We start from the raw sequence: 24,878 nt of genomic DNA, 5'->3' as shown, positions 1-24,878 counted from the left end.
GATTTTATTTCCAGTGGCCAGTATCAAAGCATAATATTAACAATCTTGTAGCATATTACCCTGGATCCTACATCTCTCTGTGCTGCTACTGTGTATGTAACTGGATGATTATGCTGACAGCTATCGGCTGGATCACAGAGAAGTTTCATGGAGTTTAATGAGCAGATGGGACCTTTAGATCATCTAGTCTGACCTCCTATATATGACAGGCCACCGAATTTCACACACTTGTCTCTGTATTGAGCTCAATAACTTGTGCTTGACTAAAGTATATCTTCCAGAAAGGCATCAGGTCTTGATTTGAAGTATTAAGAGATGGAGAATCCACCACTTTTCTTTGTAATTCGTTCCAGTGGTTAATCCTCATCACTTAAAACTGTATTCAAGTCACCTCTCAATCTTCTTTTTGATAAGCTAAATAGATCAAGCTCTTTAAGTCTATCAGACCTGGTCTACACCTAACAATTAGGTCAACCTAGCTACATCGCTCAGGGCTGCGAAAAATGTTGTGACCTGTGCAATGTAGTTAGGTTGATCTAACCCTCACTGGAGACACGGCTACGTTGACGGAGAAATCTTCTGTTGACCAAGCTACTGCCTCACGGAGACGTGGATTAACTGCATTGATGGAAAAACCCTTTCCTTTGACGTAGGAAGCATCTACACAACAGTATTACAGCGGCACCACTGCAGTGCCGTAGCTGTGCTGCTGTAGCCACTGTAGTGTAAACATGGCCACACAGTAAAACATTTTCTCCAGCCCTCCAACCTCTTGAAATTTTTCAACATTGTTTTAATAATGGGGACACCAGTATCAGATGCAGCATTCCGGTGTTGGTCTCACCAATACTATATACAGAGGTAAAATCACCTCCCTGCTCCTACTCCCCTCTTTATACATCCCTGTTTACACTGGGAGCTCATGTTCAGTTGTTTATCTGCTGCGACCCCTTAATCCTTTTCAGAGCCATTGCTTTCCGGGATTCCCCATTCTGCAGAACATGACACTATTACCATTAGGTAGGCATGTTCCCCCTTCAACTCAAAGTCTTAGCAGTCTGCCTCTTCGGAGCTGAAAGACCAGAGTTCTAGCCCTGCTCCCCTGGTGAACGTGAGATTTGTCTACTAATAGTGTGTCTGATGTCAGCAGCACATGGCTTTGTTTCAGACTGGTGCCTGCACAGTGTTGTTGTCTGAATCACACAGATTCATTATAATGCCAGTCTCCTTCCTACTTGTACTGCCCTGTAAGGCTTTGTTTATATATCTTCCTAATGGGCTCTCACTAGTATAACCTAAGCCTCATTTTTCTTCCTAGTTGATTTGCTAAGGAGACTCAGCTGTCATTTTTCATACCAGAGGAGATGCTGGAGGGAAAAAAATCTGACCTAAAGTCAGGGGATTCACAATGGCTTTCCCAACGCCCAGGCCAAAGGCTTCTTGCTCTAGCAGCCAGTCCCTTGTGCAGCCTCACACTCTGTACCCTCTCTCCTGAAACATTCCAGGTGTAAAGCCATAAGGACTTGTTGATTGTATCATGGACGCACACTCCTACACTCTAATCTATACATGCCCTTCCCTTAGCTAGACTGCACCCCTGTCATGGCAAATTGAGGAATGGATTATCTTTTAGTGTAAAAGACAATACTTACAGAAATGTAAATACGTGTGGCCAGATTTTTCAACCCCGCTCAGCACCCAGCAGCTCCCATTGTTCTCAGTGCCTAACTGAGAGCTGACCTGAACCCTACAAAACAGAAGTGAGGTCTTGCTGCATATTTTTGGACACTATGAATGTAAATATTTAGGGTCCAGTGTATGGTACTGTGGTGGAGCGGCTGCCCCACCCCCATGCTAGAAGGGGCTGGAGCAGGCCAGTGGGCCTGTGCAGACGAACAGCTAATAGGAAGAGGGCTTATTGAGCCAATCACAGCCAAGATGGGAGACAGCCAATCAGGGACAGGCTTAGCCCTATAAGAAGGCTGCTCAGGGAGAGAGTAGTGAGTCTGTCCCAGACCTTCATGGGGGAAGGTCTGTCTCCAGAGCAGGAGACCAGCACCTTGGACAGAGCAGTGCGGGGCAGGCTCTGGCCCAATACTTGCCAGACTGCGGGCCCTGAGAGAAAGGGCCTAAAGGGTGCAAAGGGCCAGAGGGGAAGTGGCCCAGGGACAGTTGGACAAGGGGAGAGAAGGAGGGCAGGGAGGCTGCCACTAGAGGGTCCCTGGGTTGGGACCCAGAGTAGTGGGCAGGCCTGGGTCCCCCCCTTCCCCCTTGTACTGCACCTGGCCATGCAGTAGGGTGGCTGAGACACACTGCAACCGGCCCTTGAGACAAGAGGCTAGACTTTAGAGGTTGTGGTTGGTCACTGAGGCCAGTGCAAGGACTGCTGAACAACTGCCCCTTGGAAGGGGGTGAGGATGGACTAGGGGGCACTGCGGAGGGCAGTGGCCTGAAGACGCTGCCGCTGAGCGAGGAGCAACGTGGGTCCAGACACCAGTGAGAAAGAGATGACGGACGGGACACCACCAGCAGAGGACGTTCCCCATGGACTGAGCTAATTCCCGGAACAACCAGTGGGAGGCGCTGCGGTGGTGAGTCCCAACCCTGTCACAGGTACCAAAAATATTGCCATAAATAAATGTTATTCTCATGAGTTTAGTTCACTGTTTATCAGCTCAGGCATTTGGAACTAGGGATGACGCGCTGAGTTGAACATATATTTTCCACTAGGGAATGTTTATTTCATGCCCTAGAAACCAGTATATGTTGCTAAACTGTTTTTTATCTCCTAAATTCACAAGAAAGGTACAAACTTTATATTGGAGAGCTCCCCTTGTGAAGAGAGGCAGAGAGCGTGCAGCTCAATCAAATCCCGAACTTCCCCATCCTCCACGTGTACCTGCGGCCAGTAAGAAACGGAACACACAGCCGACTAAAAATAACTTGCATGTCACTCTGTACCCCACTGGCAAACTCAGCAGCCGCATCTCACCAAAGGTCAAGTTACCTACGGAACGAGTTCAGAAAACGTACTTATAAAATGAGACAAGACGGTGGATACACCTACACTGGCAAACTATGTTGATTGTTACAGGGATTAAGGAAGAGAATCTAACCCCTCTCCCCTCCCCACAAATGCTGTTGCGCCTCCTTCCCCCCCACATCCACACTACTAGTATATATGTTCATTGAAGGGCTCCACACGCTTGCTGTGCACGGAAGAACAGCATATTTATTCCAGCGCAAGTACAGTCAAGTCAGACATTTACATATAAGGGCATCTGAAGAATATAAAGAGGAAGAAGGAAAATGATAGGGGGGACTTGAGCCAAAAGGTGTTTTGCCATTGGCTGCAATGGGACTAGTATTAAACCCTTTATCATTTACTTTGCCAGTTCTCCTATTTCAGGGGTTTGCTGGCGCTTTCTTCCTGCGGGCGGCTTTGTATGGGAGAGATTGTCTCATTGACGCACCTTTCCCATTAAATCCCCACGGCTTGTGCCTCAGAATATTTGCCACCCCCAGGCGGGTGTGCATGCAGGCTCCTGGTGGTCCCCACACCTGTTAGAAAATCTCTGTTCCATTGGGTTTTGCTGAGATGTTGCCATTTTTAACCAAAGAATGTTGAGACCTCCACAGGGTGAAATTTATCCTTAGACAGAGGCCAAGAGAAGACCTGTGTGCTGCTTAAGTCCTCACATAAGCCTGACTTAAGTGGGCTTGCCCTGGCCATCTGCCCAGGGTGGATTTCATCAACGGAGAGTATCACTTAATCCACAAAAACTCATGTGTCCACTTCCTTGCCATCTCTCTGATTTGAGAGCCTGTCCCATCGCTGGGGAAAACCTTCCTTTTTGAAAAATGAACATTTTAGTAGCTGAAAGGAAAATAAAAGTGGCATATGCTACCAGTTACAATTCTTTTATTCTCAAATTAAGGCACTGGTGTGGGGTGGATACATGCCAACAGCCTATGCTCATAAAGATTCTACAGCTCTCTTTACCTCCCTTCCTTTTCCTGAACACCAGTCATGCTTTCACCACTCTCATTCATATGAATAATATACTAGTGCCTGACCACTCCGTGATAAATGCAAGAAGAGATGGCAGCAAATGATCTAGTCCCAGAAGATCGGGTGAGCAGCAGACCAGTAAGGTGGAGAGCAGTTTGTTCCTTACCTCCCAGAAGGTATAATATCTAACTGCACATTTTATTGCCATACAGGAAAATGCGATCCTTTATTTTTTATCTGCTCAAAGGACAGATTCTGGTGTCCTTACTCCTGATGAATAGCACATTACTCCACAGTTAGTCCCATTGGCTTCAAGGGGATTGCTCACAGACTAAGATACAACTTAGTGTGAGTAAGTATGTCAGAATTTGGTCTAGATATATTAATCAGGCTGTGGTTAGCTTTTGCAAATGTTATTGTTTTAAGATGTACTGAGTAATACATGTTAAATATCCTACCCTGTTTGGTATATTTGCAAGATTATAGCACCTTTCAGTTGTAATGCCCCATTGTGGAACAAAATAGAAAATATACTAAACAAAAAAGGTCTGAACATTAAAAATATTATAATTGTCCTCCATAATAATAGAATAACCTTTAATAAATAAGGCTTTGTATTTTTTTAGTGCTTTTCATCCCTAGGTCTCAAAAGCAAGGGTGAGCTCAAGGCATAATGGCAAAGGATGGGTTTCATCATCATCCTAATTTTACAGATGGTGAAACTAAAGCCAGACAGATTAAAACCAATGGGCCAAATCTTGGGCTGATGCAAACTGACTGAGTTCTATTTAAGGCTTCTGAGCTATGTGGATTTACACTAGCTCATTTTCAAACTTGTGTGCCTGAAGTTAGGCCCCCAGATCCATACATAGGTATGTAAATACACAGAGGGCTGACTTCTGAAAAGCAGGATACTTTTAGTTAGGTGCCTAACTTTAGTGGATATTCACCCACGAAAGCTTATGCTCCAATACATCTGTTAGTCTTAAAGATGCCACAGGACTCTCTGTTGCTTATTGTTGAAAACGTTGGCCTAGGTGACTTGCCGAAGGACACACCATGACTTAGTAATAAAACTGGGATTAGAAGCGCACTCTCCTGACACCCAATCTTGTATTAGCTCCACTGGATGCTGGATACATCACCCGTCATGAGTACTTTATTTTACTGCAGTAATTCTGAGGGCTTGTTTACACTTGAAATGCTTCAGCAGCACAACAGCGTTTCAGTGTAGATGCGACCTAGTGCTGTCTACACCAGGGTTTAGGTCCGCTTAACTATGTTGCTCAGGGATATGGCTTTTTCACACTCTTAACTTGATCTAACTTTTTAGTGTAAACCAGGCTGGAACCTCATCTCCCTGAGATGACCTAATAAACTAGGGGAAGGGGCTTGGAATTGTTCCCTGTGCCACGAGAGGCCCAAAATATAGTTGAACATCCCTAGTGGTACAACATGGAGTCCCAGGTAGGGGGCCCCATTTAGCTAGACAAGGTGTTGTGAATGGGTTAGCTGAAGAGCAGGGCCTGGCACTAACATCACAGTTTTACTCTCCACAACACATCTTTGGGGACCCTGCCAAACAGTGTGGTAATAGCAGGTGCCCCGCACCTTGCTTTGAGTTGGGGGAGGATTTGTCGCATTTAACGGGCCCCTCATTGTCTCTCAACTCTGAATTCAGTCTTTGCATGGGGGACAAAAATTTCACGCTAAGGTGGTGGTGATGCTTGAAAGTTAATTCAGCTTAAGGTAGGGTGTGAATTTAAAGTGCAACAGCTATTCCTAAATAACTCCTTGTGTAGACGAGCCCGAAGAAGTTGTCTTGGCACCAAAGTTGCACTGATTTAACTTACGTCAGTTTACTTAAACTGGTGCAATTTTTGTGCGTGGACTCTCTCTTGTATATTGATTTAAAACTGTGTAAGTGCAAACCAGTATAACCCAGTTTTAAACTGATATAAGAGTCCACGTGAAAGTTGCACTGATTTAATATAACTGGCACGAAACCACACTTTTAGTTACATTGGGACAACTTTGTGTGTAGCACACACCTAAGAAAATAGAGGTAAGCCCGAACCAGCTACATGTTGCAGCCTCTGTAGTAGCATCTGTTTTTGTTCCAAGCATAGTGCTGTACTGTGTGTTTCCCGATGCTGTGTGGTTTGGAACTGGCCAGGATGAGGATGTGGGAAAGAAAAATTGCCCAATGTACTGTGATGGAAATGCAATCACCCTTTAGACCATTAGTGCGAACAATAATAATGATGTGACTAAGATGCTCTCAGCAGCTTTTTTTCACCTTCACCAAGAGAGTTCATACAGGGTGAAATGAACTTTAAAGAGAAGAGAGTCTGAGATAAAACAGAGTAACCTTAGATACTGTGTTAAATTTATTCGGTTGTGAATTGTAAGGAAATCTTTGCTAAGGCCCAAAAGCCGCATGGATGGCATGTATAACAGGCCAGGGGAGGCTAAGCCTCCCCAAACAGCCAGGCAGTGGCCTTGCCCATGCTCCATCCCAAGGCTCCTCTTCCCGCCTGCAGGAGCACGGGCGGGCCAGGGGTGGGTTGGTTGGGGCTCGGGCCGGTTGGTGGGCCGGGGCAGCTGGCAGTCTGGGGCTTGGGCCAGCCGACAGCCTGGGACTCAGGGCAGGTGGGGTGGCTGAGGCCGAGGATAGGACTTGACTCAGGCTGGCTGGTGGGCCAGGGCTCGGCACTTGGCACAGCTTGGGCTGACCGGGGGGCGGGGGAAGGGGGCGGCCAGTGCACCAGGGCTCGGGCTTGGACTGGCCAGCAGGCTGGGACTCAGAGCAGCTGGGGCTTGGGCCAGTGGGTGGGCTGGGCCTCAGGGTGGCTCAGGTTGGCTGGTCTGGGGCTCGGAGTGGGGCTTGGGGCATCTCGGTCTGGGTAGGCCAGGGCTCAGGACGGCTGCTGGCGGCAGTGCTGCCTTCAGAGCTGGGCATCCGGCCAGCAGCCACTGCTCTCCGGCCACCCAGCTCTGAAGGCAGTGCAGAAGTAAGGGTGGCAATACCGTGCCCCTCACCCCCTCTAAAATAGCCACATGACTCCCTTTTGGGTCAGGACCCTCAGTTTGAGAAACACTGTGTCTTGAGGGCTTTACATGTTTATATTTTGCCATTTTAAAATACACAGTCATGTTTGTTACAACACCATGAAATTTAAGATTTAAATATCTGAAACCAAGAAATTCAAGATTTTAAAAATGCTATGACTGTGACATTTTCGAAAACGGACTTTGAATTTGGTAGGGTCCTACTAATAGCCATTGCTGTACCTATCCTTCATGAACTTATCTATAACTGGGTTCAAAAAACAATTACTTTTGGCTTTCACAGCATCCCCTGCCAATGAACTCCACCGGTTGACTGCATTGTGTGAAGTACTTCCTTTTATTTATTTTAAATCTGCGGCCTATTAATTTCATTGGGTGACCGCTGATTCTTGTGTTATGCGAAGGAGTAAATAACTCTTCCTTATTCACTTTCTCCAACTATTCATGATTTTATAGACCTCTATCATATCCCCCCCCTTAGTTATCTCTTTTCCAAGCTGAGCAATCCTAGTCTTTTTAATTTCTCCTCAAACAGAAGCTGTTCCAAACCCTTAATCACTCTTGTTGCCCTTCTCTGTACTTTTTCCAATTCTAAGATACCTTTTGTGTGATGAGGCGACCAGAACTGGGTGTAGGATTCAAGGTGTGAATCCATCATGGATTTATATAGTGACGTTAAGATATTTACTGTTTTATTATCTATCCCTTTTCTAATGATTCCCAACAGTTTGCTAGCTTTTTTGACTGCCGCTGCACATTGAGCAGATGGTTTCAGAGAATTATCCACAATGACTCCAAGATCTTTTTCTTGAGTGGTAACAACTAATTGAGACCCCATCACTTTGTATGTATAGTTGGGATTATGTTTTCCAATGTGCATTACTTTGCATTTATCAACAGTGAATTTCATCTGCCATTTTGTTGCCCAATCACCCAGTTTTGTGAGAACGCTTTGTAACTCTTTGCATTCTGCTTTGGACTTAACTAATTTGAGTAATTTTGTACCATCTGAAAACTTTGCCACCTCACTGTTTACCCCTCTTTCTAGATCATTATGAATATGTTGAACAGCACTGGTCCCAGTACAAATCCTTGTAGGACCCAGCTTTTACCTCTCTCCTCTAATTTTCCTATCAAATTTGTCCATCTCCTTTCTTTTTTTTGTGTGTGTGTGTGTGGAGAGCATAGTGCAGATAGTTATAGACAATAGAATTTTCATGATCTATTTCTTGGCTGTCTAGGTTTGGTTCCTGCTTGGTTGCATTGTAACACTCAGGCTGGTTTACACTAGGCTTTGCAATGTTTAGAAGGACGGATTTAAGGGTAAGTGACTCTTAAAGTTTAGCTATAGGCAAAAATAAAGCCAATACCTAAACTTTGTTCACTTTTAAATTCATAGCTTGTGATGGAGACCTTTTACCGAGTGGTAGCATCTATGTACCTCCGTGTAGAGGCATTCACTAAAATCTGTCCTGCTGAAGGGGTTGGAGTGTGATGCAGTTATTTCCATTTAAGTGTCCAACGCTTTCATAATATCTCCTCTCTTGGTGCCAAAAATCACGAGAAATATAATCACTTGATTCGTTCTTGGGATGGCAAAATTCTGTGCTTTCCAAGCACCTGACAAGTAGCTTATTGTCAGAAGGCTGACCCTAATACTTAGATGGTGATTCATTATTGAGTGCCATCAGAAACATGCTTACCAATTCATAGATGTAAGGTAAACTCATTATCTCTCCCTGTGATATCCTATAAATCACCAGGCGTCCTTATTAGTCAATTTAACTTTGAAAAATGCAAAGCCTCCTGCAAGAACAAATGCTATTGTGCCGTGCAGAATACAAAAGGTTTCACTGAGGTACAAACCTAAATTTCATAGCAGGGGCAAATATACATGGATCCAGGCCATAAAATAAATCTCTTTAGATCTCACTTGTAAATTTACAGACATGAACAATGTGAGTATATCATAGGCTTGAATTCTGCTCAGGTCTGTACTGGCTTAAAGTACTTGTTGCCATATTCTTTCTTCTTTCCCATTCATTCTTTCATATTCAGCCCTTTCTTACACTCTTCCAGCAGCCAAAACACTCACACAAGAGAGCAAATAGTATATTACAGCTGCTGCTATAGTAACAGTGTATTTTATACCCTAATTGATGGAATGTAGGATTGCATTGTCTTCTGGTTAATTCTGTAGGTGCTGTTTGCCATGCAATGCTCTGTACACTCAGGCTTTGCATTGGGGGGGGAGGGGGGAAGGGGTGAGATTTTGGATCTAATTTAACTATATAAACAACTAAAAAAGAAATGGAGCAGAGGACATTAACCACTAGAGTAGGAATACTTTTTGTAATCTGAAAGTTGGGAAGCATTTTGGAACTGATGGTGAAATCAATCTGGGCCCAACTTTTAAGACTCAAATTAGCAATTTCTGTATTATGTAAAGCTCACATTTAGTGTTGCTTTGGCTGCATTGGAGCACTCGCTTACACTCGGCTTTGCAATGTTTGGAAGCAGAGAAATTCTGGAACCAATTTTGAGGGGGGGAAATAAGAGCACTGAAAGCAACCCAGGTAACTGTTGTTTCTTCATAATTAACATTCTCTAGAAGGGAATGCTGCAGGGTCTGCAGCTACCAAAAAACAGTGATGTCTTTCTGGGCTGGACATTTCCTCCATTTTTTTCCTGTCAAGCTCAATCCTAGGTTTTCCTGTCACACAGAGAACTGCAAGGCACCCGCGCTGCAAGTGAGGACTGTACTCAAAGAAGAGTGTGAAAGAATTCCAGTTCTGAGAGAGAAATGATTGATGTGTCTAGGCTTTATTTCATTTTAACTATGAGAGAGAAGTCAGTTTTGCTCTCACTTTCCCAGCTGTGGAGGACCCAGATTGCTTTGGGCATGAGGGATAATAGGGTCAGGTCCCCACGCAGTGTAACCACTCAGTGAACCAAGTATTTTTATGTTTGCAAAGCTCATAAGGGGCAGAGGGCAGGATGTCATGTGTATTTACAATTTTTATTTCTTAAGGGACCTTAGTCAGTTGTTGCACTGGTAAAATGCCCCTGGAAATTAATATGCAAGTCTCTGTACAGATTGAAGGATTTGGCCCTAAATTCGGAGGCATCTTATAACAATAAGAATGACCCTGTTGAGATATTTTAAAAAGGAAAGAATCAAGTGTCGTTTGCTGCTAGTAGATCCCTCATGCTCTACTATGAGCTGAACCATAAAAATCTTACCAGGTTTTACTCGGTGCAATTTTTTCCATAAAGGATAATGCCCTGGATATGATTCTTAATCTACTGTGGGCAAGTGCTTCCTCATAATCATCCGTGTTATCAGTTGGAATCACAATTTGAGGCAACAGCAGCTAAAATAACTCATTTAATTGTCTGATCCTTCACTTGGAGCTCATTGCTGGTATCAACAAATCTACTGAACGCCCGCACTGATGCATTTGGGGGTAGAATGTGGCTTAAAACCTGCTTTCATGGGGCAGTTGGTGATAGGAAAAGTTAAAAGTGCAGCCCAAAAAGTTGCCATCAGCATCAAGTACTGTGATGAGCCAACAGTTCAGCTGTGATGTCTTCCCCACCACTTCCATCACATTTTAAATGAAAAAAAAGATATGTTTGGTGGGAGGAACTTTAGTTTGGTATTGGCCAGTATGCTGCTAGCAGAATGATTTAAAATTCTCATTAAAGTGCTTTAGTTTTGTTGATAAAAGCCATCTTTGTGGCCTTGGCTGGCTCAGAAATGAAGCAGTACTTTTAGCAGGTGAATATGGAAGCATTTAGAAGTAAGAGGTTTTTCTGATTTTTTTTTTTTTTTTTTTTTTTTTTTTTTTTTTTAAGAGGTCAAGGATAAATCACTTATTTCTCCTTGTTGCATCAACTTCTCTCCCCTGATGTAAATGGTTGTTGCTACAGAGATAACTATCTTGTTTACAGTTTGAACTAACATAACGATTCTCAAACAGAATGATGATTTTTAACAGAAACAAAGATGTAGAGTCAAGGTCACTGCTAGGATGTGTCATGCCCTGAGGAGTTTATAGTTTAGGCCTGAGACTGAAATGGGGCCCATTGAAAGTGTTTACCAAAAGGAAAGCCACAAATAAGCCCACAGTGCAAGGAGAAAAATAATCATGTAAGTGTTTGTTAAATAAACCTTCTGGTTATTAGTGGGTTAGCTAACAACAATTCCCTCTTTGGAATTCTCACAGACCTTGAGACAGGCCAGTCCTTGCTTACAGACAACCCCCCAACCTGAAGCAAATACTCACCAGCAACTACACACCACAGAAACACCAACTCAGGAACCAATCCCTGTAGCAAACCTTGTTGCCTACTCTGTTCCCACATCTACTCTGCGACACTATCAGAGGACCCAACCACATCAGCCACACCAAGGGCTCATTCACTTGCACGTCCATTAATGTTATATATGCCATCAAGTGCCAGCAATGCCCCTCTGCCATGTACATTGGCCAAACCAGACAGTCCCTACGTAAAAGAATAAATCGACACAAATCTGACATCAGGAATGGTAACATAACATACAAAAGCCAGTACGTGAACACTTCAATCTCCCTGGACATTATATAACAGATTTAAAAGTAACTATTCTTGAACAAAGAAACTTCAGAAACAGACTTCAAAGGGAAACAGCAGAACTAAAATTCATTTGCAAATTCAACACCATTAATCTGGGCTTGAATAGGGACTGGCCGTGGCTGGCTCATTACAAAAGCAGCTTTGCCTTTCCTGGAATTGGCACCTCCTCATCTATTGGGAGTGGACCACATCCACCATGATTGAATTGGCCCTGCCAACTCTTGTTCTCCACTTGTGAGGTAACTCCCTTCCCTTCATGTGTCATTGTATAATGCCTGCATCTGTAACTTTCACTCCATGCATCTGAAGAAATGAGTTTTTTTACCCATGAAAGCTTATGCCCAAATAAATCTGTTAGCCACCGGACTCCTTTGGAAAGTCACTGTACTACCTGTGGTAAGCACCAGACTGAGAGCCGGGGTGACTGAAATGCCATTTATTCACAGAGCACTTACAACATGGAGGAGGGGCAGTGGATGCTTTAACCGCATGGCTCTGCCAATGAGCCTCACTCATGATCTAGAGGGCCCGCCCCATAGGTGATAAGTCAATGCTACCTATATGTTCATTCCATCCATGGCATTTCACATCCACAGTGAGGCTGCTGGGATCAGTGATAGGTTTATGATAGGGACACTGGACTAGCAAATAGCTGTCTGAGAATAATGACTTTCAGTCCCTTCCAAATTTAAAATAATATAACACAGCCTAATATGCTGAACAATTCATTCACTTGATGAACATTTTATTTTTCTGTGACACAGTGCCCCCCTCATTGGCCATAGGAATTGAACTCTGCACTTTAGGATCTAAATGCATGAGGTTCTCCTGTCTCAGCTAAAAGGCTTCCCATTGGGCTCTGTGTGGTTTAGCCACCACTAGAGGGAGACATAGCAATGCACTGACTGCAGTTTACATCAGTGGTTCTCAACCTTTCCAGACTACTGTACTTCTTTCGGGAGTCTGATTTGTCTTGAGTACCCCAAGTTTCACCTCACTTAAACTATGTACTTACAATGACATAAAACTAGAAAAGTGTCACAGCACTCATTACTGTAAATTGCTTCCTTTCTCATTTGTCTATATGAAATTTTAATTTGTATTGACTTCACTAGTGCTTTTTATTAGCCTGTTGTAAAACTAGGCAAATGTCTAGATGAGCTGATGTACTTCCAGAAGACCTCTGCATACCCCCAGGGGTACATGTACCCTTGGTTGAGAACCACTGGTTTACATTACTATAGGAAAGAAACATAGGCATATAAGAACACCCAGATCTTTTGGTTTGTTCCCAGAACCTGGACATCAGCACTGCTATGAAAAACTATGAAAAATCCTGCAAGAAATGTTCACAGCATTCTGGGCCATGCTAGCATTAGACGCATAGATGGGCCTGAACCAAAACCCCAGATACAAACTTGGATTTGGAGCCAAATTCACAGTTCCTCAAATGTCTAGATTTGAACACCCCAATTATTCAGGAAAGCTTGGAGTCAACACTGGAGTTTGAACCCCAAACTGGGACTGTTCAGAGCACAAGTTTTGTTGCAACTGGCTGCAGTAGCACCAGCACCCAGCAGAAGCAAAGGTTCTTAAGGTAGAAGAGTTAGGAATAGATGGGCAGCTTGGGGTAGTTGTGGAATGGGCAGGCTCTGGAAGGGAGGAGGGAGTCAGATGAAGAAAAGAAGCAGGCTCTTTTCCCACCCCTGCAACTCCCAGATATTAAAACCCCTTTGTGTTGTGCCTTCTCCCACCTCCTGGGAAGAGGGGGGGGGGTGCTCCCAGTCTTGTGGATTTCATCTAGATGGACCCCCTGCGTATTCTGAACAAGGAGTGGTGGAGAAGCCCTGCCAAGAGCTCCGTTAAGGAGGAATTAAAGTAATTGGAACAAATGCTTTTTAAAGGGGATTTGAGAACAAAATCACACTTGTGAAAGAATGTAAAGCCGCAGAGATTCATCATAGGATCACATTGTAGGTTCCACTGACTTTCAATGTTACTGATTCCCAGTTCATCTGAGAAAAGAAAATATTACTGACAAGAATGGAAAAAGTCACTCTCACTTACTGCTAGTAAAAATGTCATGTGATTAGCATGAGGCGAGTAATTTGTTTTTCAGTGTGGGAGAAGTGTTACCTTCCTGCAAACGTTTCCTTATTGTCCTGCTACTTCCTTGTGGGGAGTAATCATGATATATACACAGGGCCAGGGCCAAGAGTCTTCTAATGGCAGAACTTCAGCAGCCTCCCTCAAGTGTTCCAAACAGCTCCAGGACTGCAGACAATTTCTACTGTGGTTCTGAGATCACGATCCTATGGTAGGTCTTCACTCCTAGGACACTAGCTTATGCTAGATGCCTTGTCTGATTCACCCCAATAAAGTCTCCATTGACGGGACATCATGCATGAGAAATTTCAGTCAGATTGGTTGGATTTGGTGACATTAAAGGAGGGATTTAAAATCAGGTTTGTAATGCAAAGTGTTTTCTCGCTATACTACTTAGCCCTTTAAAGGTGTGTGACACTTTGAAAAGGTTGCACAAACACAATCTGATGAATGCTCATGATGCCCCAAGGAGACAAGTACGTATTATCCCCATTTTACTGAAAGTGAAACCAGAGACAGAAGTTAAGGCCTAGCTTTTCAAAAAAGGCTTATAGTTTTGGGTGCTTCCATTTTTGAGGGGCTACCTTTGGACACTTACTGTAACATTTAGTTTTCAGTGATGCTGAGTATATACAATACCGACTAAACTCAGCGTGGTCCATGAATTTCAGCAGCTCTGAACGTTTAAATTTGGGATCCCAAAAACTGAAGTGACTAAAGTGCGAGGCCATTTTTGAATGCTTGACTCTTGGTGACTTGTCCAATGCCACCAAGCAAAGTTGGGACTACAGCATAAGCTTGTGCTCAGTGCATTAGTTCATCGTTCCTGCATTAGTTCTGCTGCACTAGTCCTGTAGAGCTTGTCTTAGTACTAGCCTTCCTTCTTTTGCAAAGGGTATGTGGATGCAGTAGCTTGGTGTTATCTGCTGATGCTTGCTTTTCATCTAGAACAACATTTGGATAATGGAGGTGGGACTTTTGAGAGCCTCGCCCCTCATGTATTTATCCCTGTTCAAACTGGATGTAAAACTCCACTAAATCTTGACTGGTATCATTTACATTCACTTTGCCTGGGAGTAAATGACTACACAAAGGTTCAGATGGTGGTGTACCAGGCCCTGAAGCTATAATTAGAGATGTGCAAATAACTGGTTTGGTTTTTTTTTTTGGTCCACTGGCAGTTCTGAAAAATTGTAAAAATTCATTTTGGGTCAACCCAAAGCTGAAGCTTTTGGCAAACTGAAAAGCCAGAAAAGAAATTCATTTTGGGTTGACCAAAACCAAACATTTCATTGTGATTTTAGGCATTGTTGCCTTTGTATTTAATTTTTTTAAAATAGTTAACTTGGAAGTGAAAGGCTGGATTCACAGGATGGCAGGAGAGAAATCACTTGATCATTGCCTGTTAGGTCCACTCCCTCTGGGGCACCTGGCATTGGCCACTGTTGGTAGACCGGATACTGGGCTAGATGGACCTTTGGTCTGACCCAGTACGGTCGTTGTTATGTTCTTATGACTGAGGTGCCATTCACAAAACCAAGGAGGAGGCAGGATGGTAATAGTTCTGTGTTTAGCAAACTCACCTGGGATGTGCGGGATCCAGGCTTGAATTCCTGCTCTGGAGCAGGTCGTCCTCTCCAGGGGAGTGTCCAGACCACTGAGCTGTCAGGTATAAGGGGGCTGCCAGCACCATCTACTCCAGGGTTCCTCAAACGGTGGCAGAATGTTGGAATTGGACACCTGGGCTCCTTTGTGAATCTAGCCCGAAGAATTGAAGTGTTCTGTTATCAAAATGAACTGTTTGGACATTTCCATTCCCCTCCCCCACAACAGAAAATTCACTGAAATCAGCATGAATTTGTGAAATGTGTCCGTCAACCCAAATCTACATTTTTGAACAAAAAGTTTTCACCAAAATGTTCACCCCCCAGCTCTAGCTATAATAATGAGCTGTCAGAGGAAATGCGCCAGGCGTCAGGCCCTTTATTCCCAACACAGTTTAACCAAGTCCTCTCTATTTTGTTACAGCTCTGTTGATAAGCAGCTTGTTCTTTCTGGCACAGAGCTAGGAACACAGCACCTTTCTGGCCTCCTGGAGAAATTAACTGCTCAAGCTGGCTTTTGCAATTGATGTGATGCAGTTGAGCTTGTATGTTTTCATTAAGTTTTTACCAAGCCTGGAGTGTTTAGCCAGATATCCTAATGGACGTAAGTAGGATTAAAGTGGTGCCTGTGTCTTGTGCTAGCACTCTCCACAGGAGCAAATTTTGCCAGAAGAGAGTACTTTGAGTTCTAAGGTTTTGCCCAGAGAGAGGGGATTCCTTCCAGGTTTTCCCTATTATCCCAAAATAGGGATCATTGTAGGCCATAGCCTCACCTAGTTTGTTTAATTGCTTATCAGCAGAAAACACAGTATTAGAGAAAGTGCTTGCATTTGGGAGATGTAATATGTAGGAAATGAAACAATTATCAGCTGTTCAAATTCTCTTATTTACTTTCCAGCTCTCAGTAATGACACCTGCATCACCATGAGTGTGCGCACATGTGCACACACACGGCTCCTTAGAATTGCAGAAAACAATATTTTACTCCCAATAGCTCTGTAAATTGCAATTGTTTCCAAGGGTCTCATATGTCACCTGGGGCAGAGCTATTCCTTGCCCTCCCATGCTACCTCAATGGATGTGCCTAAGCCTTCCCAATAAGGAAGGGATTATGGCTGAAAGGAAATGAGAGGAAATCTATTACAACTCTGGAATTCCATGGGACAGGACATCTCAACACATTGCTTCCCATCCACCACGCTTCATCTCACTGCGACCTTGTGCTTCCTCATCCCCTTGTCATAGCCACCTGTCTCATTTTATAGTTAGGTAGTAAGCTTTGGGGGGCATAGGCCATCTGCATTTATTCAGCACCTCTCACAATAGAGCCCCAACCCCTGGTTGGTGCTACTGCAATATAAATAAATCATAATACCATAATTGCTTGCAATGGTGTTGTAGCTGTATTGGCGCCAGGATATGAGAGACAAGGTGGATGAGGGAATATCTTTTACTGGACCAACTTCTGTTGGTGGAAGGGACATGCATTTGAGCTTACACTGAGCTTTTCCTTGGGTCTGGAGAATGGAACCAGACTGTCTAAGCTAAATATCAGCTGGGACAACTTGTTAAGCATAACGGGGGGAAGGGGGGCGGGAGAGAGAGAGTTCATGTAATACCTTCAGAAGAGGAACCTGGGAATTTAAATTCACAACTCTGCTGGACACTAAGGGCTCGTCTACACTTAAAATGCTACAGTGGCACAGCTGTGCTGCTGTGCCACTGCACCACTTCAGTGTAGACACTATGTATGCTGATGGGAGGGATTCTCCCATTGGCAGAGGTAATCCACTTCTCCAAGTAGGTAGGTAGGTGGGAGAATTCTTCCATTGACCTAAGCCTGTCTATATATGGGGAGTTAGGTCGGCTTAACTATGCTACTCAGAGGTGTAGATTTTTCTCACCCTTGACCAATTTCGTTATGCTGACCTAATTTTCTAGTGTAGATCGGGCCTAAGAACCATGGATTTAACAGTGACCCTGGTTTTATGACTCATTACAACAATTTGTAACACACCCTGCTGCCTATTAACCCTCCATCTTACAACTGCAGAGGTGTTAATTGCTCACTTCATTGGTCACCTACAAGTGTTGACTACTTATGATTACCAATCTGCTCCACCTTGTATTTATCTTAGGCCTTGTCTACACTTTAAGTACTGCAGTGGCGGAGCTGTAATGCTGTCGCACTTCAGTGAAGACACTATCTATGCTGATGAGAGGGAAGTCTCCCCTCAGAGTAGGTACTGCACCTCCCCAAAAGTCAGTAGCTAGGTCGATGAGAGAATGCCCCAGTCAACCTAGTGTTGTCTACACGGGGGATTAGGTCAGTTTCACCTCAGTCCCTGGAAAAATCATGGAGCAGATCCTTAAGGAATCCATTTTGAAACACTTGGAAGAGAGGAAGATGATCAGGAACAGTCAACATGGATTCACCAAGGGCAAGTCATGCCTGACCATCCTGACTCTCCTTCTATGATGAGACAACTGGCTCTGTGGATATGGGGAAAGCAGTGGACGTGATATATCTTGACTTTAGCAAAGGTTTTAATATGGTCTCAGACAGTATTCTTGCCAGCAAGTTAAAAGAGTATGGATTGGATGAACGGACTATAAGGTGGTTAGAAAGCTGGCTAGATCATCGGGTTCAGCGGGTAGTGATCAACGGCTCAATGTCTAGTTGGCAGCCGGTATCAAGCAGAGTGCCCTAGGGATTGGTCCAAGGGCCCGTTTTGTTCAATATCTTCATTAATGATCTGGATGATGGGATGGATTGCACCCTCAGCAAGTTCGCGGATGACACTAAAATAAATCTGATGAAGTTGAACAAGGACAAGTGCAGAGTCCTGCACTTAGAACGGAAGAATCCTGTGCACTGCTACAGGCTGAGGACCGACTGGCTAAGTGGCAGTTCTGCAGAAAAGAACCTGGGGATTACAGTGGATGAGAAACTGGATATGAGTCAGTGTGCCCTTGTTGTCAAGAAGGCTAATACATATTGGGCTGCATTAGTAGGAGCATTGCCAGCAGATCGAGGGAAGTTATTATTTCCCTCTATTCAGCACTGGTGAGGCTGCATCTGGAATACTGTGTCCTGTTTTGAGCCCCCCACTACAGAAAGGATGTGAACAAATTGGAGAGAGTCCAGCGGAGGGCAACAAAAATGATTAGGGGTCTGGGGCACATGACTTATGAAGAGAGGCTGAGGGAACTGGTCTTATTTAGTCTGCAGAAGAGAAGAGTGAGGGGGGATTTGATAGCAGCCTTCAACTACCCGAAGGGGTGTTCCAAAGAGGACGGAGGTAGGCTGTTCTCAGTGGTGCAGATGACAGAACAAGGAATAATGGTCTCAAGTTGCAGTGGGGGAGGTCGAGGTTGGATATTAGGAAAAAATGATTTCACTAGGAGGATGGTGAAGCACTGGAATGGGTTACCTAGAGAGATGGTGGAATCTCCATCCTTAGAGGTTTTAAGGCCTGGCTTGACAAAGCCCTGGCTGGGATGCTTTACTTGGTGTTGGTCCTGCTTTGAGCAGGGGGTTGGACTAGATGACCTCCTGAGAGCTCTTCCAACCCTAATCTTCTATGAACTGCATAACTTAGGGGGGAGGGGTGTGGATTTTTTCACATCCCTGAGCAACACAGTTAACTGACCTAATTTCCTAGTGTAGACCAGGCCTTAGGGATATCTACATGTAAAACACTCCACTGATGCTCCTGTGCTGCTGTAGTGCTTCAGTGTAGACACTCACTACAGTGATGGGAGGGGTGGTGGGGCTCCAGCTGTCAGTGCACCACAATGCTCCCACACTGACAGCTGGTGCAAGCACTCCTGGTGAGGATGTGCACCACCGACAGAAGGCGCTAGTGTGGACATAACACTGATTAAATTACTGTGGTGGCTGTACGTTGACATAGCTTATGTTGACTTACTTTTGTAGGCTTTCCATATGGTTACCTTCTCCAGACCTGAAGAAGAGCTCTGTGGAGCTCAAAAGCTTGTGCCCTCCACCAACAGAAGTTGGTCCAATAAAAGATTTCACCCACCTTGTCTCTTTCAATACCAATAATTGTAAGATGGCTTGAAGCTGATGACAGAATGAATGAATAACTTTGGCTTCACTTCAGCATCAATCTACAACATTTGAAAGTTAATGAGTTAAAAAAGAGCAAATGGGAAAATTATTAATGAACTACAGCTTGAGGCATTCAAGAGAAACAACTTCCCTCCATACCACAGCTTATTAATGTAATTAGTCTACTAACTACTTTTTAAAACACTCCCATATTCCTACTTCATGTAAAAATACTACTTAAAATGGCACATTCAATTGTGGAAGAAAACCCAAAGACTTTTTTTCAAATGGTTTATTTTATATCAATAAGGATCCCAGGTGGTTGTTCTTCTACCAGCTAAACTCATTGTTTTAATGATGGATCTGAAGGCTAAATAGATTGGGACAATTTCTGTGCTGACTCATAGTTTGTGCAAATCACTGAAGTCAACTGGGTTGCACAGAAGGTAAATCGGCACAGATTTTTGGCCTCCACTATTAAAATGTTAGTAATGGTAACAAATTACTAAAAATTATCAATATGAAATACAAATGGGCTAACTTACCCCAGAGAGCTTTGCTTCAGTTGAAGGATAAAAAGGTTGAATCCAATAAAAAATAAACTTGTAAAGAAATATGAGGCAGTTCTGGACCAAAATGCTACATCTAAGCACCCCCAAATTTGGAGATAATGGATAAAATTCATCTACCTACCCATCCTGAATACATCAGCTTTGTATCTGAGCAATTTATACAATATTTCTCTTTCAATCACCAAGTTGGAGGAAATGTGTGTGAATGAGTTTAATGGGAAAGCAATGCTGAAGAAGCATTTTACATTTCATTCTGAAGGCACTGAGATTTGTTGTCAAATTCAGAAGAACACTCCATCACTCTTTGGGAAACTGAAGATCCAGATCAGAAAGTTGTGGCTTTAGTATGAACTGAGCCTGAAAAAAGTTAAGGACTGGATAGGATATATTTATAAATAATTCTTTCACATCCAACTCAAGAGCAGTGTTAAAAGTATGCAATGAAGGACTCAGGGTACAAGTTCTTAAAATATATATGGATTCAAGGAAAGAATTGTTCAGGTCATCCCACCTGTCCTTTTTGACCATTGGCACAATATTAGTGCTATCACATTCTTCTGGAATTACCCTGGTATTCTAAGATTTATTAAAAATTAACATCAGTGGGCCAGAGATCTCCTCAGCCAACTCTTTCCAGCTGTTGAGTACAAGTGTCCCAGGCCTGTAGATTTAAAAATGTTTATCCCCTAGTACAGTGCTTCTCAAAGCCGGTCCACCACTTGTGCAGGGAAAGCCCCTGGTGGGCCGGGCTGGTTTGTTTACCTGCCGCGTCTGCAGGTTCGGCCGATCGTGGCTCCCACTGGCTTTGGTTCACCGTTCCAGGCCAATGGGGGCTGCAGGAAGCAGCGCGGGCCGAGGGATGTGCTGGCCGCCCTTCCCGCAGCCCCCATTGGCCTGGAGTGGTGAACCACTGCCAGTGGGAGCCGCGATCGGCCGAACCTATGGACGCAGCAGGTAAACAAACCGGCCCGGACCGCCAGGGGCTTTCCCTGCACAAGCAGCAGACAGGCTTTGAGAAACACTGCCCTAGTAGATATTTAATATCTTCCTTGGTTACTAATGGGCTGGAGAACTTAATCATCCTTATTTGATACGAGTACATCATCTTACTACTTTCCAAATGCAAGCCAGAAATATTTAGCCAAAGTTGTCTTTGATTATGTAGTCATGTCTTTTTGACCATCTAATAATCTCTTAAAGAACTCCATTTTGATTCATATTTTTCTATCAGTTTTGCTCAGAATTTTCCTCATCTTTGGGAAATTAGCCCTTTAGAATTATATATATTTAGAACATACACACACACTCCCACACATTTTACTGATTGGGATTGCCCTCTGGTTGCCCATATTGAATGTAAGCAGGTCATAATCACTGATTCCTAAGAAATCACCCTCTTCCACTTCAGCGATTGATTAAAATTAATCACAATGAGGTCCAAAATAGAGTTTCCTCATGTTGACTGCAATACCTTTTGGGTTAAATTTATAATTTTTAGAAACTCTAATGATGTTTTCCTACTGGCTACATGAGATCTATAGTACATCTCCTAAATTTAAGTACCCCATAACACAATTTTTCTTTCCATACATTACAGTTAGATGCTTAAGGAGTAAGGCATCCTGTTGTCTAGTTTGATTTGGTGGTCTGTAACAGAGCCCTCTCTAGGGCTTTGTTAGTTAGCACATTGTTCCATATACGTTCAACATTCTGTCTTTCTGAGGTATCAATAATTCTAGAACATCTCCCTCTACCTCTTTTATCTTCTGTGTCCTTCCTAAACAGGGTATAACTAGTTATTTTAATATTCCAATCATGTGAATCATCCTGCCAGGTTTCAGTAATGCCAATTATATCAAATTTCATCTCATCAGTGAGAATTTCCCATTCCTATTGCATGTTATCCAGTCTCCTAGCACTCGAATATAAACAATTGGAAATGTTCTTCACTTCACATTCTGTCTCTTTAGTTCAATTCATTCATGACACACTGAGTTTGATGATGAATGAGAGAGAGAGCGCAGAGACTGTGTTGGGGTCTTGCTTTGCTCTGAGCTATTTCCCTAGCGTTCTGGAGCCTGGAAGAATTGTCTTCATTGAACCAGAACTTAATCCTAGAAATGTAGATCTAGAAGGGAACCTCAAAAGGTCATCAAGTCCAGCCCCTGCACTGATGCAGGACCAAGGAAATCCAGACCACCCCTGACAGGTCTTTGTCTAATCTGTTATAAAAACCTCCAAGGATGGGGATTCCACAACATCCCTTGGAGCCTAGTGCAGAGTTAGCTATCCTTATAGTTAGGTTAGATATTAGGAACAACTTTCTAACTATCCCTTGCTGCAGATTAAGCCCATTACTTCTTGTCTTACCTTTCATGGACATGGAGAACAATTGATCATCCTCCTCTTTATAGCAGCCCTTAATGTATTTGAAGACTGTTATCACTTCTCCTCAGACTTCTTTTCTCAAGACTAAACATACCCAGTTTTCTAAACCTTTCCTCATAGGTTAGGTTTTCTAAACCTTTTAGCATTTTTGTTGCTCTCCTTTGGACTTTGCAATTTGTCCACATCTTTCCTAAAGTGTGGCATCCAGAATTCGATACTGTACTCCAGGTGAGGCCTGACCAGTGCCTAATAGAGAGGGAAAATTTCCTATGTCCTGCATATGACAGTCCTATTAATACACCTCAGAATTATATTAGCCTTTTCCACAACTGCCTCACACTGACTCATATCCAATTTATGATCCGCTCTAACCCCCAGATCCTTTTCAGCAATACGACCACCTAGCCAGTTATTCCCTATATTGTAGATGTGCATTTGAGTTTTCCTTCCTAAATGTAGTACTTTGCAATTATTTTTATTAATTTTCATCTTACTGATTTCAGGCCAATTGTCCAATTTGTCAAGGTGGTTTTGAATTCTAATCCTGTCCTCCAAAGTGCTTGCAATCTCTTTCAGTTTGCTGTCATCTGACAATTTTATAAGCATACTCTCCACTTCATTATCCATGTCATTAATGAAAATATTGACCAGCACTGACCTCTGCAGGACCCCACAGTGAACCATTGATACTGCTCTTTGAGTTCAGTCTTTCAATCAGTTGTGTACCTACCTTATAATAATTTAATCTAGACTGCATTTCCCTAGTTTGCTTATGACACTTATGTGAGACTGTATCAAAAGCCAAACTAAAAATCAGGATATATCATATCTACTGCTTCCTTCCTATCCACTAGGCCAGTCACACTGTCAAAGAAGGAAAATAGATTGGCTGGGCATATTTTGTTTTTGACAAATCCATGCTGGCTATTCCTTAAAACCCTATTACTCTCTAGGTGCTTACAAACTTACTGTTTAATAATTTGTTCCAGTATCTTTCCAGGTATTGAAGTTAGGCTGACTATAATGGGTGGACTCACTCTTGCAAACGACCCTGAGTGTGTGCGGGCCTGCAGTTTTTTCTCAGTTTCCTTCACTCACGGTGCCCCCTGTCAGCCGCTGCGCTTGTCAGGCCAGTCTTCAGTGACTCAGCGTGCAAAACTGACAAAACCTCTTCCGGGATACACAATTGAAAGTAAAAAGAAGAACAGGAGTACTTGTGGCACCTTAGAGACTAACAAATTTATTAGAGCATAAGCTTTCGTGGACTACAGCCCACTTCTTCGGATGCATATAGAATGGAACATATATTGAGGAGATATATATACACACACATACAGAGAGCATAAACAGGTGGGAGTTGTCTTACCAACTTATCAAACTGTCTGTACTGGGCTAGCTTGATTATCACTTCAAAAGTTTTTTTTTTTCCTCTTAATTAATTGGCCTCTCAGAGTTGGTAAGACAACTCCCACCTGTTTATGCTCTCTGTATGTGTGTGTATATATATCTCCTCAATATATGTTCCATTCTATATGCATCCGAAGAAGTGGGCTGTAGTCCACGAAAGCTTATGCTCTAATAAATTTGTTAGTCTCTAAGGTGCCACAAGTACTCCTGTTCTTCTTTTTGCGGATACAGACTAACACGGCTGCTACTCTGAAACAATTGAAAGTGTCCTGCAGCCCTTCCTGGGCTCAGTCCTCTCACTGGCCAACAGGGCCTGTCGCGGTACCCTCCATTGGCATGTCCTCCTCTGCAGCCCTCCCTGGGCTCAGTCTTTAACCAGTCCAACAGACCATCACGGCACCCTCGTTTGGTCCGGCTAGGTTACAAGGCTCCTACTCTGGAATTGAGCAGCACCCCAAGGACTTCTTCCCTGGGAACTCCTTGCCTCTATTTGAGTCCTCAGTGATCCCAGCCTCCCTGCTGAGCCACCCCTCCTGGACTCAGTTCACTGACCACAGCTCCCCACTGACTCACTCCCTGTAACTACCTGCTTAATCCCTTGCAGCTTCTCTGTCCACCCTTTCAACTCCTGCAACCAGCCAGGAGCACCTCTTGCTCTCTCTGTCCCTGCAAGCAAACTGAACTAATTGTAGCCCTGCAGCTCCTTTTATATGAGCCTGTTGGGCCCTGATTGGCTGCTCCCTGCAGACCCTCTCATTGGCTGAGTCCCACACTGCTGTTCTAGGTAGCTTGGAGGACCTCTCTCTTGCTCTTTTCTGGGGCAGAGTGAGGCAGGGTTACGAGGCCTCCAGCAGGGGCCTCCAGACTAGTTCACCCCATCACACTGACCAATCTATAATTCCCTGGGTCCTCTTTGCTCTCCTTTTTAAAGAAAAGTACTGTTTGCACATCTCCAGTCCTCTGGGATCTCCTATATCCTCCATGAGTTCTCAAAGATAATTGCTAATGGTTCCAAGATTGCT

The 24,878-nt window shown here is 43.6% G+C and overlaps 1 long non-coding RNA gene across 1 annotated transcript in view; it reads right to left on the bottom strand.

Annotated features, from left to right (window-relative positions):
- The window catches only part of LOC117871224, a 45,510-nt gene that overhangs the window by 6,504 nt on the left and 14,128 nt on the right, over positions 1-24,878 (bottom strand). Inside the window, exon 3 of the long non-coding RNA XR_004644183.1 lies at positions 15,394-15,568. This is a non-coding gene — a long non-coding RNA (uncharacterized LOC117871224). The remainder of the gene's footprint in view (positions 1-15,393; positions 15,569-24,878) is intronic.

Source organism: Trachemys scripta, chromosome 1 (assembly GCF_013100865.1).
Source record: "Trachemys scripta elegans isolate TJP31775 chromosome 1, CAS_Tse_1.0, whole genome shotgun sequence".
Lineage (NCBI taxonomy): Eukaryota > Metazoa > Chordata > Testudines > Emydidae > Trachemys > Trachemys scripta.
Note: the sequence above shows the minus strand (reverse complement) of the source record. Positions and strands in the feature narration are given on the sequence as shown.